The sequence below is a fragment of the Sinohyriopsis cumingii genome, chromosome 11 (assembly GCF_028554795.1).
Source record: "Sinohyriopsis cumingii isolate HCF-2022 chromosome 11, ASM2855479v2, whole genome shotgun sequence".
Taxonomy (NCBI): Eukaryota; Metazoa; Mollusca; class Bivalvia; order Unionida; family Unionidae; genus Sinohyriopsis; species Sinohyriopsis cumingii.
This window is the reverse complement of record NC_142971.1, coordinates 40,727,571-40,741,391: the sequence shown is the minus strand read 5'-3', so window position 1 is coordinate 40,741,391 and position 13,821 is coordinate 40,727,571.

Sequence of the window (13,821 nt, the reverse complement as noted above, 5' to 3'; positions counted from 1 at the left end):
GTACAGCTTCTTTACCAGGTCTAAATGATGTTAAAACCCTTGTTTCAGTGATGTTAGAGCCTTGTTTAAGTGATGTTAGAAGCCTTGGTTAAGTGATGTTAGAAGCCTTGGTTAAGTGATGTTAGAAGCCTTGTTTAAGTGATGTTAGAAGCCTTGTTTAAGTGATGTTAGAAGCCTTGTTTAAGTGATGTTAGAAGCCGTGTTTAAGTGGTGCTAAAAGCCTTGTTTTAGTGATGCTAAAAGTCTTGGTTCACAGATGTCAAGAACCTTGTTTAAGTGATGTTAGAAGCCTTGTTTAAGTGATGTTAGAAGCCTTGTTTAAGTGGTGTTAGAAGCCTTGTTTAAGTGATGTTGGAAGCCTTGTTTCATTGATTTTAGGAGCCTTGTTTACATGATTTTAGAAGTCTTGTTTAAGTGATGTTAGAAGCCTTGTTTATGTGATTTTAGAAGCCTTGTTTAAGTGATGTTAGAAGCCTTGTTTAAGTGATGTTAGAAGCCGTGTTTAAGTGATGTTAGAAGCCTTGTTTAAGTGGTGTTAGAAGATTGTTTAAGTGATATTAGGAGCCTTGTTTAAGTGGTGCTAAAAGCCTTGTCTCACAGATGTCAAGAACCTTGTTTAAGTGATGTTAGAAGCCTTGTTTAAGTAATGTTAGAAGCCTTGTTTAAGTGGTGTTAGAAGCCTTGTTTAAGTGATGTTAGAAGCCTTGTTTTAGTGATGCTAAAAGTCTTGTTTCACAGATGTCAAGAACCTTGTTTAAGTGATATTAGAAGCCTTGTTTAAGTGATGTTAGAAGCCTTGTTTAAGTGGTGTTAGAAGCCTTGTTTAAGTGATGTTAGAAGCCTTGTTTCAGTGATTTTACGAGGCTTGTTTACGTGATTTTAGAAGCCTTGTTTAAGTGATGTTAGAAGCCTTGTTTAAGTGATGTTAGAAGCCTTGTTTAAGTGATGTTAGAAGCCTTGTTTCAGTGGTGTTAGAAGATTGTTTAAGTGATGTTAGAAGCCTTATTTAAGTGATGTTAGAAGCCTTGTTTAAGTGATGTTAGAAGCCGTGTTTAAGTGGTGCTAAAAGCCTTGTTTTAGTGATGCTAAAAGTCTTGGTTCACAGATGTCAAGAACCTTGTTTAAGTGATGTTAGAAGCCTTGTTTAAGTGATGTTAGAAGCCTTGTTTAAGTGGTGTTAGAAGCCTTGTTTAAGTGATGTTGGAAGCCTTGTTTCATTGATTTTAGGAGCCTTGTTTACATGATTTTAGAAGTCTTGTTTAAGTGATGTTAGAAGCCTTGTTTATGTGATTTTAGAAGCCTTGTTTAAGTGATGTTAGAAGCCTTGTTTAAGTGATGTTAGAAGCCGTGTTTAAGTGATGTTAGAAGCCTTGTTTAAGTGGTGTTAGAAGATTGTTTAAGTGATATTAGGAGCCTTGTTTAAGTGGTGCTAAAAGCCTTGTCTCACAGATGTCAAGAACCTTGTTTAAGTGATGTTAGAAGCCTTGTTTAAGTAATGTTAGAAGCCTTGTTTAAGTGGTGTTAGAAGCCTTGTTTAAGTGATGTTAGAAGCCTTGTTTTAGTGATGCTAAAAGTCTTGTTTCACAGATGTCAAGAACCTTGTTTAAGTGATATTAGAAGCCTTGTTTAAGTGATGTTAGAAGCCTTGTTTAAGTGGTGTTAGAAGCCTTGTTTAAGTGATGTTAGAAGCCTTGTTTCAGTGATTTTACGAGGCTTGTTTACGTGATTTTAGAAGCCTTGTTTAAGTGATGTTAGAAGCCTTGTTTACATGATTTTAGAAGCCTTGTTTAAGTGATGTTAGAAGCCTTGTTTAAGTGATGTTAGAAGCCTTGTTTAAGTGATGTTAGAAGCCGTGTTTAAGTGGTGCTAAAAGCCTTGTTTTAGTGATGCTAAAAGTCTTGGTTCACAGATGTCAAGAACCTTGTTTAAGTGATGTTAGAAGCCTTGTTTAAGTGATGTTAGAAGCCTTGTTTAAGTGGTGTTAGAAGCCTTGTTTAAGTGATGTTAGAAGCCGTGTTTCAGTGATGTTAAAAGCCTTGTTTAAGTAGTGTTTGAAGATTGTTTAAGTAATATTAGGAACCTTGTTTAAGTGGTGCTAAAAGTCTTGTTTTACAGATGTTAGAAGCCTTGTTAAAGTGATGTTAGAAGCCTTGTTTCAGTGATGTTAGAAGCCTTGTTTAAGAAATCTATAATCCAGTGATTGGCTGAAATGCAAAGAAGGATGATATAAGCATATGCACATACTATTTGCAAACCCATCCAATTTGTATTTTTATTCTAAGATTTTGTGGAAAATTGTGATGAATATAACAATTTCCATAAAATGTATTTTGATATTACTTTGTCATCAGCAAGACCTGCTCTGTTTCATATATTTTACATGTACAATGTCAGACAAAATTATGAATAACTCCACTCCCACAAATTAGTTAAATATCATGTATTTTACATGTACAATGTCAGACAAAATTATGAATAACCCCACTCCCACAAATTAGTTTAAATATCATTCTTTACTTCCAAAGTTACCATGTCAGTGAAAAACGTATTCCTCAGGAAACTAATTCAATATGTGTCATTACTGTTAATTTTCTTTATGGTTTCTAGACACCCCCTACAACAACAAAAATCTTGCATTTTAGTGGTTGCCATGAAAACTCCTTGAATTTCAAAGAAGTTTGTTTTATTCTTGAAAAGTCCTTTTTAAATTCAGATATGTTACTTGTATATTTTCCAAATGATGAAATAAATGCAATTAGGTGGATTTAAATGCACATGGCACCATTACTTAACAAAGCATATAGCTACAGCAGTGGTTTAGTTTCATGTTTTTCTTCAACATTTTTACCTATTTTTCTAATGCTAAACAATAAAACACATAGAAAGTTCAATTTCCAAGTGCAAGAAAACTTAATGAAAACTTTTAGAAGTCCTTGAAGAAAATTCTCAAAGGCTGTATGAACAATGTAATCACGATTCACTTGAATCGTAGATTAATAGTGTTTCTTAGGAACTCCCCTTCTACTCGGCTGTCATTTTCGTGTGGGTGTTTCAGGTTGAACACTAAAAATTAAAACTATGATTATCTCTGGTCTTTTGAAGTTATATTAGACATTATTTTAACAGTATTCTGAAGATTCTAATGATGTAAATGATTTACACTGCTTCCCCTCACTATTCTCTTTCTGATCTTTCTCTTCGTTTAGTCGTTATATTTGTAATTATATGAAAAGTTTGTTCGTATATAATGTGACATTTCTTCATTATATGAATGTAATTACAACTCATGCTTTTGTGAGAGGGCATTAATCAGTATTGCAAGTTTCCCGATACCAGTCAAAACATGTAATAAATAAATCGATACAAAAATCCTATATACTATACTACAGTTTTAATCCGATTTGAAAGAAGTGTGATCCATACAGAATGGCCATATTGCAGTTTTGGTTTAGTTTGGTTTTTAATGTCACTGCAACACAAGTTCCTGGGCAGTTGGAGTGACTTGTACAAGGATATACTACCGTGAAAGTCAACCCTGGCTGATTCAGTTGCTGGATTTGAACCTGCACCTTTTCAGTCATGAGTCAGGCACACTAACTTCCGAGTCATCGTGACTCATCTGGCTTGGGGTAACATTAACATTAAAACTGGTGGGTGTTGCAAATTCATAATCCTAGAAGGCGATCAATTTAAACAAACCTGCTGAGCAGAATATATGCATCATTTTTAAATTGTGTAGCATTTCATGATCTTATCAATGATGTTATACTAACGGCATTAAGAAAGAGATTTAAATATTATTATTGGTATCAAACGATGAATTAAATGTGTCAGTATTTCACACTATACCAGTTGATGCTGTTATGTTTTTCTGCAGAGAAAATAAGAATGGTTAGGTTCATTATGTTTTTACTTTTAGAAATATTGGACCAAGTTTAATATATAAAATTAAAAAAAAGTTTACAAATTCATTTTGGTAGAAAATACTCATAATTCTTTTATTTCAAGTAAGGGATGAGAACTTCCTTCAGTTGTATGCCACAGAGAATATGTAATCAGGTTGACTGATGCAGAAATGGAATAGGGGAAATATCTTACATATTTTTATTAGAACCAGATGAATTTTCTCAGAAGATGAGTAAAATATTTTAGAATTGTCAGTCCTATTAATTGTTTACATTTTTCATTTTTCTGTTCTTGAGTCACTAAAAACTACTAGTCATGTCTGAAGTCTAGACTTTGCTGCAAAACTTATGTTGATGAAATTGAGACCAGATGTTTTGCCACAATTCCCACACTTTGGCCATACTGTCTCTTTTAAGAATTTGTTACTGATTGTGGATACAGTTTTTGTTGTAATACAATGTCTAATCTGCCAGTATATATTACTGTAATTCTGAGTGAAGTTTGAATCTTTACATAAGTGACATTCTTTCCTGACTTTTTTGTAGTAATTCTTACAACTATGACTTTTGCAAGAAATATTCTGTAGCACTGTAAGTTTATACAGATTGTTTTGTTCTGTCAGAAATACAATGAAACAACCCTATAAAGGACACTTGCTTATTGAACACACAGAACCCAGTGGCTTAATTCCTTTATATAATTGACCTTTACATAAAAGACACTTGCTTATTGAACACATAAAGAACCCATTGGCTTAATTCCTTTATATAATTAACCTTTATATAAAGGAGACTTGCTTATTGCACACATAAAGAACCCATTGACTTAATTCCTTTATATAATTAAACTCTATGAAAATGGTACTTGCCAATAAAGGACAACATTTTATGTTTCAGTACCATTAATAATAATGTTGAAGCACGTTGGTAATTATATACTTTAAGAACTAGTTAATTAGTACATTTATGTTTTTAGTCTTCACAAATTACTGTGAATATTTGTATACAAGTTTTAGGTCAAACTGCGTGCAACATGTATCCTGATCTGCCATTACATAATGCACTTGCAAATTATGATCTATGCTGTTTGTTCTACTGATTAGGCCTAGAAGCCATAGATCTAGTTCTGCCAGCACATCATTTGTGTTTATGCAGTTCTATCCAACTTACACATGGGTATAAGCCGTACTGATTAACATTTTCAATCAAATCGCAATTTTTCATGGATTGCTTTGGTAACCTAAGTGGTTAGAGCATCCGCCTCGCAGGTTCAAACACCAGCTGAGTCATACCAAAGACTCATAAAAATGTACTAGCAGCTGCTTGCTTGGTGCTCATCATTAAGAGGTTAGTGTTAGGACTGGTCGGCCTGGTGTCAGGATAATGTGACTGGGTGGGACATGATACTATATGTCTGCAGCATGATGCCCCAGTGCTAGACATCACTATAAACTGCCACACTGCAAACATTGTAGCGATATGACTGAAAAATTGTTAAAGCTATGTTAAATATCCAAATCACACACACACATATTTCAGCCTAATGTTAGAAAATGATTGTTATGTATCACAATTATTGCATCCTCACTAGGCGCTCAGCATTAAGAGGTTAGTGTTAGAACTGGTCAGCCCGGTGTCAGGTAAATGTGACTGGGTGGAACATCATGCTACATGTCTGCGGCATGATTACCCAGTACTAGACATCACTATAAACTGCCACACTGCAGACATCGTAGTGATATGACTGAAAAACTTTTAAATCTACGTTAAAAATTCAAGTTACACACAAACACACACATTTTTCATGAGGTTCAAATTTTTATGGATTTCATGGTTGATTCAAACAATAGAATAAGCAATGATTCTTCTGTGGAAACAATAGAACATTTTCTCAATCCACAAATTTAAGTCCAGCCAAAATATCTTTTGGGCCAAACATTGAAAATTGTTACCCGTAAAAAATGTCACTATATGTTGTTTTGTGTACTTTAAAATTAAGATTAGGTTATAAATTAAGACTACATACTATATTCTCAAACCCTTTTGCAACCTTAAATTGATTTACAGTACTCAAGATGAGTGATGAATGTACACAAAATGTGTGTGCATGTGTGTGTCGATTACACTATATTATATACACAAAATGTACACAAAATATTGTGTATGCTTGTGTGTGTGTGATTTGGGAGATTATATTATATACATCTTGTAATTTAGTTTATCATTCTACTGTCTTAGGTCTCACTGTAATTACATACAGGGTGTTTGAAATAACATTTTGTCACTGTATTTGATGGTCAAGAGAATATAGGGTAATCTAACCCTCAGTAAGAATTCTACCAGGAACATAGGAAACCTCTTACCTGAAACGGATATTGTCTCCTTGGGCTACATTTTTCCATTGTGCCCACACACATTGGTGATAACCTAATATTCAGGCAATGGTTTTACTAAACATTCTCAATTTCCTTACTCATACTGAGAGTTTTCATTATCCTTTGTATCGCTTACTTTTCACTGATACAGTAGAACCTGTCTTGAAATAACACTTCTTCCACCCCACCCCCAACAAAAAAGAAACTGGTCTCTTGTAACAGGTCATAATAATGTGATTACTAAATTTGTACGTGAGAAATCTGGTCTTTAAAAACATTTGGTCTCAATGCAGTGGTCTTTCAAGACAGGTATTACTGTATAATATACATTTTCACATACACTGTAGATAAGAATACCATTGTAATACAGATACAAAAGAATGTGTATTTCAGTCTTTTTCAGTCTGTCAAAGGAAATAATGACTTTTTGAAATTTTTAGAAATATACATGTATCAAGTTTATTCGAAGAGTATAAAGGTAAAGGCATTTTAAGATGCAGCTAAGTAAAGGTTTGCACAGTCCTTTTTACTAGCTTGACATGTTGACAACAGGGATGACATTATCAAGAATACCTTAAGGATGTAACTGAACCATAAGGACGTAACTATGCATTAAGGATGTAACTATGCCTTAAGGATGTAACTATGCATTAAGGATGTAACTATGCATTAAGGATGTAACTATGCCTTAAGGATGTAACTGTACCTTAAGGACGTAACTGTACCTTAAGGACTTAACTATGCCTTAAGGATGTAACTATGCCTTAAGGATGTAACTATGCTTTTAGGACGTAACTAAACCATAAGGATGTAACTATGCCTTAAGGATGTAACTATGCTTTTAGGACATAACTAAACCATAAGGATGTAACTATGCCTTTAGGATGTAACTATGCCTTAAGGATGTAACTATACTTTAAGGACATAACTATACCTTGAAGATGTAACTATACCTTAAGGATGTAACTATACTTTAAGGACGTAACTATACTTTAAGGACATAACTATACCTTGAAGACGTAACTATACCTTAAGGATGTAACTATGCCTTAAGGATGTAACTATACTTTAAGGATGTAACTATACTTTAAGGATGTAACTATACTTTAAGGACGTAACTATACCTTGAAGACATAACTATACCTTAAGTATGTAACTATGCCTTAAGGATGTAACTATGCCTTAAGGACGTAACTATGCCTTAAGGACGTAACTGTACCTTAAGGATGTAACTTTGCCATAAGGATGTAACTATGCCTTAAGGATGTAACTATACTTTTTGGACATAACTACATGTATACTTTAAGGACGTAACTATACCTTGAAGACATAACTATACCTTACGGATGTAACTATGCCTTGAGGATGTAACTGCCTTAAGGACGTAACTATGCCTTAAGGACGTAACTGTACCTTAAGGATGTAACTATGCCTTAAGGACATAACTATGCCTTAAGGATGTAACTGTACCTTAAGGACGTAACTGTACCTTAAGGATGTAACTGTACCTTAAGGATGTAACTGCCTTAAGGACGTAACTATGCCTTAAGGACATAACTATGCCTTAAGGATGTAACTGTACCTTAAGGATGTAACTGTACCTTAAGGATGTAACTATACCTTAAGTATGTAACTATGCCTTAAGAACGTAACTATGCCTTAAGGATGTAACTATGCCTTAAGGATGTAACTGTACCTTATGGACGTAACTATGCCTTAAGTATGTAACTATGCCTTAAGGATGTAACTATGCCTTAAGGATGTAACTATGCCTTAAGGATGTAACTGTACCTTAAGAACGTAACTATGCCTTAAGGATGTAACTATGCCTTAAGGATGTAACTGTACCTTATGGACGTAACTGTACCTTAAGGACCTAACTGTACCTTAAGGATGTAACTATGCCTTAAAGATGTAACTATACCTTAAGGAGATAACATTTTCATTTGAGAATTCGAGTGAAATGGGGTTGGGTCAGGTTAAAGAGATTAATAAAGAGCAAAACTTAATTGCTGCTGAAATACATACCAGCTCATGAAAGGCTGTATCAAGCCATGGCAATGGGAGTATAATGTTTAGTGCAAAAACAAAGGAACTGGGTATCAGACAAGTAGGGTTTTGAACCTACAACCCATTGATTTGGTGTTCTGGCATGCTGATCACTGGGTCACTGAGGCTTTTAATGATAAATGAAAGATACTCTAAAATTATTTGTCTTTGTTTCAAGGAAGTACCATATACACTTGCTTATAAGTCAAGTTCAACTGCAAACAACACAGACCTGATCTTCCATCACACACCCATCAGTATCATATGATACCTATTTTAACCCCACAGTGTCATATGATACTTTCTTTAACCCTACAGTGGCATGTGATATTTATTAAATTTTTGTTGTCTTGTGATATTTCTGTAACCGTACTGGACCACTACGGTGGGCTAGTGGTAGATATTCCATCTCAAATGCGGAAGGTCATACCAAAGACTTGTACAAATGGTACTAACAGCTTCCTTGCTAGGCACTCAGCATTAAGAGGTTAGTGTTAGGACTGGTCAGCCTAGTGTCAGGATAATGTGACTGGGTGGTAAATCATGCTACATGTTTGCGGCAAGATGCCTCAGTGCTAGACATCACTATAAACTGCCACACTGCAGATATCATAGCGATATGACTGAAAAATTGTTAAAGCTACATTAAACATCCAACTCACACACACAAACACTTTAACCCAATCTGATACTTTCTTTACCCAACAAGTTTAATTTATGTACATTCATTAGATATGACAATTTGCTGCACACAAGACTTGAATTACATCCGTGTCTTTTTAAATGTATGTCTTTAAGGAATATAAATACTATTATATCTTGTATTAAAAATATGGGTAGCTTGAGATTAATTGATATCCTAATTAACATAAATACTTGTGGTTATCTGTCAAAATGTAGTGATACACAAGGTAGAGATCAAAACATGGGGCTAAGTAGTAATGAACGGTTGCAAATCACCCCATCTCCATCCTCCAGGCCATGCCTTCAATCCCACCTGTAAATATGACACCCAAACCATACATCACAATATCTATTTACACTATTTAGTAATTTTATTCTCTTGATAAGCATCTCTTATGTTTGGAGTGGTTTGGTTTCGTTTGCTTTTGATGCCATGGTGGCCAGTATATTTGGTAGAGGAAGAATCTGGGAAATACCACCAACCCTCCCCCCCCCCCCATAAGAAGTTACTGGCAAATTTTCTCACATACCCAAGTTGGTCAAGCCAGTACTCAAACTCGCTTGGACAGAGGTGAGATGCATGAGTGATCTGTCTGTAAAGGCAAGCACCGTAGACCACTCAGCCACCTTCCCCCTCCCCTTTTACATGTGGAGGGTAGATGATTACCACTGATTCATTCATTCCTTCAGCAAGCCAGCCTGGAAAAGAATTACAGTAGCTTAATAGATAGGTAGGTAGGTACACCAACAGAGGTTGGTACATATGTAGGTAAGAATATATGTGTGTCTGTTATTAAGAATGTGTGGGTGTGTGCAGGTAAGAATATGGGTGTGTAGGTTGATAAGAATGTGGATACATAGGTACAAATGAGGATATATAGGTAGATAGGAAAGGCTGCAGTATGTGAGAATGGGCACGTAGATAGGTAAGAATGGGGGTACGTACATAGGTAAGGGGCCATCCATTATTGACGTCAAGCATTGGGGGGGGGGTCTGACTTGTGTGACGATGGAGGCTATGGTTGTTTTGAAAAATGTGACGTCACAGAAACAACTCCAGGTATGTAGGTAGCAGTTTTCAAGCGCTTTACATAAACTGGTTCTGTATATTGGTTAATTCAAATTCTGAAATATATTTAGTCAACTGATATAAATACAGTACAGTCTTTGTCATTAATATGCATCCATGTATGGACATGAAGTATGGCATAATCTCGCTTATATGTATGGACCAACTGCAAAGTGCCTAGAACTGGATCTGCTATCCCATAAAGTGTGTACAGGTTCCGGATCTATGCAGTTTTATAGGAGTGATTAGTAGAACAAACAACACAAACCTAGTCAGTCGGTGCATGATGCGACGGCAGGTCAGGGTCAATGTTGTTTGCAGTTGGACCCGAGTTACGCTAATATATTCGATAAATAAAACTAAAGCAGAACTATATGTATAGTGCCTATTAAGGGAGCCGTGGTAGCAGAGCTGGTTCAGGGTCAGTCTTGAATATCATCCAAGGGTCGCGTTACACGCCCATGCCCGCTGCCCTAATGTATTTTCGGGGTAGGTATTTAGCTCCCGTGTATGCGTAATGTATTAAAAGTGTCCTTAAAAAACCCACTTACCAACTCAGCTTGCACTTGATGAATATTTATTATTTAAAATTGCCGGCCTATTTTCTGTAACCAAACACAGTATAACAACGTGAGGCCTGTTCTAACGTGTTAACGATACACACTACATTGGGTTCAGGTACTACACTTTGAATAGATCATCAACAGGTATGTCAGTTGTCCTTGTCACTGATTTATGTAATGTGCTGATTTTCAGCTCCACATTTCAGCTCAATTACACACTGTACAAAGATTTTGCATTATTCTTGCCAAAGGGATTTTTCAAATGAAATCAATATCGCCATTATATATGTTTTTTTTTTTTCTAAATTAGGATTTTAATGTGCAATTAACTGCTAAAAAGACCCGAATCTGTAAAACAAGTCGTTCTGTGAACATTTTGGAAAATGACGTATTAAACGCCCGGAGACTCGTGTATGAACTGGCACTCTGTTGTTTTGTTGTTTTATTTTTTCTTCTTTCTTTGTGGTTAGAGCGTCTGCCTCGGATGCAGGAGGTCGCGGGTTCGAACCCCGGTCGAGTCATACCAAAGACTTACAAAAATGATACTTACAGCTGCCTCGCTTGGCGCTCAGCATTAAGAGGTTAATGTTAGGACTGGTCGGCCTGGTGTCAGGATAACGTGAGTGGGTGGGACATCATGAATGATGCCCTAGTGTTAGACATCACTATAAACTGTCACACTACAGACATCGTAGTGCTATGACTGAAATATTGTTAATGTTACGTTAAAAATCTAAATCACACACACACACACACTCCTTTCTTTTTGTTTGTTATTATTATTATTATTATTAGTTTTATTATTATTATTATTATTATTATTATTATTATTATTATTGTTTTTTATTTTTGGGAATTATTTTATCAAAAAATTGTTAAATGTGACTAATTTGACTTGTTCTTTTATATGAAGTAGAGACTGGTATAAAATTTACACATTTTTACATTGATGGTGCAACAAAATACAATTTTTTAACATAGACAAAGCCATTTTGATGATTATATTTAAATCTTAAGAGGGCTAAAGTTATATGTTTAACATATTTTTTTTATAAAAAAAAACTTTTTTTTAAATACAGATTTAAGCTTATTAGTTGGGGAGGAGATATTCGACCTCACTACCAATATTGTATAAGCTACTGGCGATGTTCTCATATTTTTCTATTATTTATACGCTCTGCTGATCGAAGAGCGGTAGAGCTATGTTATGCGCATGCGTCTGTCGTCAATCCGTGGTCATGGGCAGTTGCCTTACATCGCTGCTCCTAAGTATTATGTACTTCCCAACCTGATGTCTAATTGGTCCTAATTGAAAATAGTGTTCATCGAATATGTCGTATAGCCGCGTGTGATTGGGTTATTAACGTAGATTAAACAATTTTTTCAGTCATATCGCTACTATGCCTGCAGTGTGCCAGTTTATAGTGATGTCTAGCGCTGGGGCATCATGACGCAGACATGTGGCATCATGTCCCACCCAGTCACATTATTCTGACACCAGCCCGACTAGTTTTAACACTAACCGCTTAATGCTGAGCGCCTATCGATGCAGCTATTAGTACATTTTTATAAGTCTTTGGCAGCGAAGCAGCTGCTAGTGCCAATTTTATGAGTCGTTGGTATGACTCGGCAGAGGTTTGAACCCGCGACTTCCAGTATCCGAGGCGGACGCTGTAACCACTTAGGCCACCGGAGCGGTTAAATTTGAGACCTAGCTATATAATAGGAAAGATATTGGTCACTGCTTATTATGACTTTTGCTTTTGCTGTCATCGAAGAAATGTGGACATTGTCGGTATCATATTGGCTGGTTGTGAAGTTACATTGACAGTGTTCGACTGGTGACTCTTAACACATGATTGATCACGATGTTAAAGATCCTAGTGGGAATATATGAATATATATATATGTGCGTGTGTGTGTGTGTGCAGTGGCGTCACGCGGGTTGGTGTCACCCAGTGCGGTAGCTCATGGTGTCACCCCTATGGTCCTCCTTCCGTAACAGACCATACAGAATTCTTAGTAATGTCATTTTGGTGTCACCCCCTCTGATGGTGTCACCCGGTGCAGTCCGCACCCCCCCCCCCCGCATCCCCCTAGCGACGCCACTGCTGTGCCTGCTAGTCATGTATTTAACTATGATCGGTTATCCGCTTATAAAATCCGACTAGACCGAGCAGTGTGTGCTCTGTAAAATTTGCAATTTTTCATTTTGGTGTCACCCCTCTGAGATGGTGTCACCCGGTGCGGTCCGCACCCCCCTAGCGACGCCACTGTGTGTGTGTGTGTGTGTGTGTGTGTGTGTGTGTGTGTGTGTGTGTGTGTGTGTCAGAAGGTGTCGATGATGTGTTACCTATCCACCCCTCCTTGTGGTTTTTGGTTATCATTATATGAGAGATGACCGACCACGATTCATTGTGGCCAGAATAATCAGCTCTAGTCCGCCTTTATTAATAACTATTCTGGAAAATATCATTTTATGACACCTGTGTCAAACGGCCCAAGACTTCCCAAAATGCTTGCTCTGCCTTGCATCAATTATGTCGTTCCCTATACTTAACCCTACGTTGACATATCTGACGTACCGTTATCGAACGGACTCTAATTAAAATTCAGTTCATGCCCCAAACAGAGCAGATCTCATCCGTCGCAGTCAGCAATTTATTGCTAGCCCAGCCCGTACGTCAACTCTAATGTTTAATGATTGCGTGTCACACTGACCACGACAAAAGGTATTGCGAAATTATCTCTACGAAATTTTGCAACGTTACATTAGGGCGTTTCATACATTGTTTTATATCGGTAGATAACATTGTTTTATACGTGTATATAACAAAGCTCCACATGTTTGATCGTTGCTCATGCATACCGAAATTAAACCTATCCTATATAAGGCAACCGGTCGGTCGTAACGCCTGGCTTTTTGCTCAAAACTTTTTCTTTTTTTTACAGAGAATGTGGTTGCGCCAAAATTAACATTGGCATGTATGTATGTATGTATGTATGCATGTATGTGCGTGTGTATACGTATTAATGTATGTACGTACGTGTGTGTAATGTACAAAAATGGCTGTATGCAGGTACGTTATTTCAACATTTTTCGGGGGGGGGGGGCAAAACTTGACGGGCTTGTTAATTTTACATTACAGCACATGCAAATTCGGGGGGAGAGTCAT